This window comes from Mastomys coucha, unplaced genomic scaffold, assembly GCF_008632895.1.
Source record: "Mastomys coucha isolate ucsf_1 unplaced genomic scaffold, UCSF_Mcou_1 pScaffold18, whole genome shotgun sequence".
NCBI classification, from domain to species: domain Eukaryota; kingdom Metazoa; phylum Chordata; class Mammalia; order Rodentia; family Muridae; genus Mastomys; species Mastomys coucha.
The window spans coordinates 40548943-40554684 of NW_022196900.1; the positions used below are offsets into that span (position 1 = coordinate 40548943).

Below are 5742 nucleotides of genomic sequence, written 5' to 3' on the forward strand. Positions count from 1 at the left end.
GCAACATGAAATTAAAAGCAACTTTTAAAGTAAAATATAATAGCAACTGTTCTACCTGTGATGTCCTGGAGTAGTTGAGAAACTGACACAGAAAACCCATAGGAAGAAGCATCACTAGTTGAATAGCGATGGGCAGGTTGTAGAATATAGACACGATCAAAACAAGATGAAAGTTGCTGGGCCTTATCATCTAATTTAAGAACTGAGAACCCAGAAATACAAATGGGTGTGACAACTAGCCCAACAAGTCAGTGAAAGAAAAGTTCAGAGACTCCTGAGCAGAGAAAGAAAGAGCTAACTCATATCCATAAAACACTTCTGGATCCTTTTCCCAAGGCACTGAGAACAACTGAGAAGATTCTTTCCAGATTTCATGAAAGAGTATGGGTAGGGATGCTAAATTACTTTTTTAAAATGTTTTTTTTTTAAATCAGGCATGCACACTCCTTTCATTCCAGCATTCCCAAAGCAGAGACAGGAGAATCTCTGTGAGTTTGAGGTTAGCATGATCTATATAGCAAGCTTCAGGACAGCCAGGAATGCATGAAGATACCCTGTCTCAAAAAACAAAACCAAGTCATTTGTGTGTGTATATGTGAGTATGTATATATGTATGTATATGTATGTATGTATACACACAGAGACACACAACACATACGTATGTGAATATATAAGAGAGAAGAAGTAAAAGTAAAATTTAAAAAGTAAGATGGGCTTTTCCAACTGGCACATGTATGCAGATCAATGGATTTTTCTCTTTCTAAGAAAGCCACACATAGCTCTTGTTTTCAAGAGACAGACATTCTTCATGGTGTAACTTTCCATAACATTTGGCCCATGTTTCTATAAGCAACTGTACACCCATGCGTCTGCAGGAAGCCAGAACAAGTTCACAGATTCACCAAGCTTGAGTTGAATGGAATAATTTCTTTGGTATGACTTTGGAAATGATGGTTCACTTCTCAGAGTCTCTCAACTTTTAGCTGAGGAAGGAGGACAATTGACTTTTTGTATTTGTTCAGGTTTTCAAATGAACAAAACTTATGTGCCTATAAAACTTTAAACTACTTAAAGTTAAGTAGTTCATGACAATGTCAGAACCATAAGCTACTTGTTTACCTCTTACACTCTACATCCATGTGATGACTAATACCTTTATTTACTAAAATTAGGTGTCTTCTTGTACCATAAGCTCCATGTTTATAGGACTGCAGTACTGGGTACAATTGTTCATTGGCTTCTTCTACACCAGAGCCAGCTGTGAAGAAAAGAATACCTACTGAGATTCCTACTGGAATGCATGGTACAAACAATTCTGCAAAATTTGTTGTCTTTCCATCCCACTGGAAACATGGCTGCTCTTGGTTGAAAATGATAAACTTCTGTAAAGTGTTCCTATTTCAACCAATATTTTGTGAAAAGCTAAAAAGGTAAGCAACCTGTCTTTCCTCAAAAGTGCTCTTAAACAGCTCAGTTCTTCTCATTTTTTTCAAGCAGGTCCTTAATATACTTTTCTCCTCTCATCTGAGATTTTCCTCTGTGTGAAACAAATAGCTTAGTGGATTCCAAATGCAGGAAATTTCTTTTCCTCACATTTTCATGACAGGATCTTTCACCCTAGTAAAGAACATCATCTCTATGAGATACTGATCATATAGACAGTGGCCACAAGTAAATGACAGCAGAACTCAGAGCCAAAGAGTCCTGATGACCAAACTAAATAATATAGCTAATGGTCAGAAATTACCAGATACTTTCCCGATTTTTTGCTCTGTTTTCTAATTCATCCACTCAAAGCCAATGAAAGATAGCTAAATATTCTCTGTACCAACTTATCACCTGCTCGATTCTTGAATATTTGATTCTATTCAATCTGCCTTTAAATTGTACGTTCTATTAGAGACAATTACATTGGATGCTTAGAAATTAGTAAGGATTATTCAAAGATATGCATTACTTGAAGGCAGGGAGAATTCTAAGCATTGGAAAGCTAACAGAAAAATCTAGAAAACTTCAGAGTGGAGATAGGTCAATGTGGTTAGACAATCAGTGCTATAGAAGTAAAAATCCTATTGAGACCCAGGAGGACAGAGGCGCCAGCATAGTTGAAAAAAACTCTGGTTGCAAGAGGTTTGTGTATGGAAAACAAAAGAAAGACTTTGAAGCTTCAAGATTTTGAGTATCTGTTCCAAGGAAAGGGAGATCAGGAACCAGGTCAAGAAGTATACTTAAAGTTTAGTCAAGTCAAAGGGCACCTGGGGCTTTCTTAAGCCCACAGTTGTCAAACAGAGTATAGTTGAGGGACAGGTAAGAACAAAATACTTCTTTCACTCCTCTCCTCTCCCTTCCCCTCCTCTCCTCTCCTCTCCTCTCCCTTCATCTCTCTTCTTTCTCACTTCTTTCCATATTCCTTCTGCTCCCATCCCTTTCTCTTCTCTTCTTTCCCCTACCCTATACTTTATCCATTCTGCTCTTCCCCCTCTTCCTCCCCCCTCTCTCTTTCCATCTCATCATAAAGCTTTACTATCCCCACTCCTTTTATTTATTTCTTTTCTTTTATTGGATATTATCTTTATTTACATTTCAAATGTTATCCCATTTCCCACGTTTCCCTCCACAAAACCCCTATCCCCCATCCCTCCCCATGTTTCTATGAGGATGTTCCCCCACCTACCCACCCGCTGACTTCTGCCTCCCTGTCTTGGCATTCCCCTACACTGGGGCATAGAGCCCTCACAGGACCAATGGCCTCTCTCCAATTGATGCACAACAAGGCCATCCTCTGCTACATATGCTGCTAGAGCTATGGGTCACTCCATGTGTACTCTTTGGTTTGTGGTTTAGTCCCTGGGAGCTCGGGGGGGGGGGAATCTCGTTGGTTGATACTGTTGTTCTACCTATGAGGTTGCACACTCCTTCAGCTCCTTCAGTCATTTCTCTAACTCTGTATTTGTCAGGCTCTGGCAAAGTCTCCCAGAAAACAGCTATATCAAGCTCCTGTCAGCTAGCACTTCTTTTAATCTCCATTGAACACAAGTGAATGTGAGTGCTTCATAGTTAGAGCAATTTACACTCAAAGAGTTCTTGGTTATCACTACAGTTATTTTCAGTTTGCATCACTTATTTTTACATGAGAGTGAAGTATTTTTAAAGATTATCTTGAAAAAAGATTTTGGGTATAGTGATTATAGGACTTAAATGCAAATACAAGATAGGTGTCAGGACAATATCTTTTTCAATGTTCAAAATGAAGGTCAGTGAAATTACTTGGTGGGTATAAGTGCTGGCTATGAAGCCTAAGGATATGAGTCTGAGCCCCAGAAATCACATAAAGGTAGAAAGTAAGAGTTGACTGTGACATTATCCTCTGACTTCTACTCATGAGCTGTGGCACATGTCATTCTCCATACATACATGCATATAGTAATGATGAATGAAGTTTTAAGTGAAAATTCATAAAGAAGGAATACTATTGCTTTATAAATAAGGAAATGTTGTTTCTTTGGATTTCTATTAGATATTTGTGAATTTCTTCCATTAACTTCTTTTTTTGTTTTTTATTTTCATTTTTTCTTTAAATAAAAGATGCTTGGAAATAGCTATAGCCCTGTGGGGAAACATGCTAATTAAGGCTACAGTTTTCCATGACAAGATAGCATCTCTGAGCTTGACACAAAATGGAGAATTCACTGTACCAACAGAGCTTCCCCTTCTTTAACCTTGACTGGGGATCCCAATCACTCACACTCTCTACCTGGAGAAAGTTGTGTTATCTTTGACAGACCTAAAATTTCATCTTCCTTCTTTTCTGATAATAACCTACCCAGCAACTATCTGGCATCCCTGAAATGCCTCTCCATACAAATGAGGCATTCACAGTACTTTAAAGTCTAGCCAATGGTTTTCCTTTACCCTGAAAACTCCTTCCCACATTCCAAAGTTCATATGTAGCATTAGTTCACCATGAATAAACTTTATGCACACAAGCTAAGATTAAAGATTGTCTAAGATAGCGGTTTCACTGAAGATCATGAAGGGTAGATGCAGATCCATAGTTGGACCCCATCACACATGCCATATACTCCAGACTGGCTTCAAATTCAGATATCCCTGCTCCTGATTGGCTGGAATTACAAGCAAGCACCACCACAAGCTACTATTGTGAATTTTGATCCATATTTCCACATTGACACACACATTCACACTATATACAATAATTCCTACAAAATGCAAATAAATAGGACATTAGGAACTGGAAAATGTAAAACAATCATAATAAAGGTAATACACAATGTGACCATGGCAGAGCAATATGTTTAAATGGGGTACTGAGACTATGATTTAAGAAGGAGCTAAAAGTTGAGCAATATGGTGAATAGTGTGAGCCATGCAGCTATGTGGGAAAATACTATCTGAAACACCCAATGTGTGTGCAGGATTTAGAGAAAAGAAAAAAAATGTCAAAAATGTATTAAGATTGACATTAAGAGAAGAAAGGGAGCTTGAGAGAATTACTTCTAACTCTTTTTTAACTAATTGTTTATTTTATTTATTTACATTTCAAGTGACCCCCCTTCCTGGTCTTTCTTCTGCAAACCTCCATCCTCCCTCCTCCTCCCCTTTGCCTCTAAGAGGTTGCTCCCATACCCACCTTCTCCTTCCCTCCCTCCTTACCCCTCTAGCCCTATGCTGGGGCAACAAGCCTCCACAGGACTTAAGTGTGATCCTTACAGTTCTCAAGTACTCTAGCTCAACCCAGATAAATGCATGGGATGGGAGAGGCAGAAAGAAGAGTCAGTTGGTCTGAGAGGAAATGATCTATCTATATGGAAACACTGGGAAAAAAAACTAAAACGATACTGGACGATTTTGAATGAAGTAGTCATCATATAATTCATGCCTGTTTCAAATAGAGAAGAGCCTTAGGGGCAGAAGACATGGACTCCCTCAGTGTTAGTCTAGATGTCCATAAAGATGCAGAAGAAATCCACTGACCAGCTACTAGTCATCTGCAGCTGATTTCATGTCGGTCAGGAAGTGTGTTTTAGGTAGGGTTTTAACTTCAGTCTTTGTTGATAGATTGGTCTCCGAACCCAGTGACATCACACATAGGAGACAGAGACAAGTACATCTGTTGCCATGGCTACTGCCATATATTCCCGGAATCCACTTGGCTCACCTCCCACCTTTACCTGCAAGCAGCTATGTCACAACCCAAATAAAAGGCAGACCCCTCTGACCTCTCTCTCTCTCTTTCTCGTTATCTTCATTGCCAACTTTTCCCCCTTTCACTATGATAAACCCCACGTGGAACTGTACTGGCCCAGTGTGTCCAGACTAGAACCACGATTCTAACACAACAGTCTTAGTTATGAGTTTTACTGCTGTGAATAAACACCATGATCAAGGCAACTCTTACAAGGACATTTAAATTGGGGCTGGCTTTCAGGTTCAGAGGTTCAGTCCACTATCATCAAGGCAGGAACATGGCAGCATCCAGGCAGGCATGGTGCAAGAGGAGCTGAGGGTTCTGCTTCTTCAACTGAAGAATACTGACTTTCCAGCAGCTAAGGTGAGCGGCTTAAAGCCCACACTTACAGTGATACACCTAATCCAACAAGGCCACACCTCCCAATAGTGCCATTCCCTGGGCCAAGAATATTCAAATCATGACAAAGGGCTACAGAGTCTTCCATCGTACTATTTTTTATTAGATATTTTCTTTATTCTATCACACTTTAT

The 5742-nt window shown here is 39.4% G+C and overlaps 1 long non-coding RNA gene across 1 annotated transcript; it reads right to left on the bottom strand.

Moving 5' to 3' along the window:
• Positions 1-1140: 1140 nt before the first annotated feature.
• On the bottom strand, positions 1141-5042 carry LOC116095378. Its single transcript, XR_004120580.1, has 2 exons — positions 4996-5042; positions 1141-1258 (listed from the first exon to the last, which is right to left on the bottom strand). It is a non-coding gene; the product is annotated as an uncharacterized LOC116095378 (long non-coding RNA).
• Between the last annotated feature and the right edge of the window lie 700 nt (positions 5043-5742).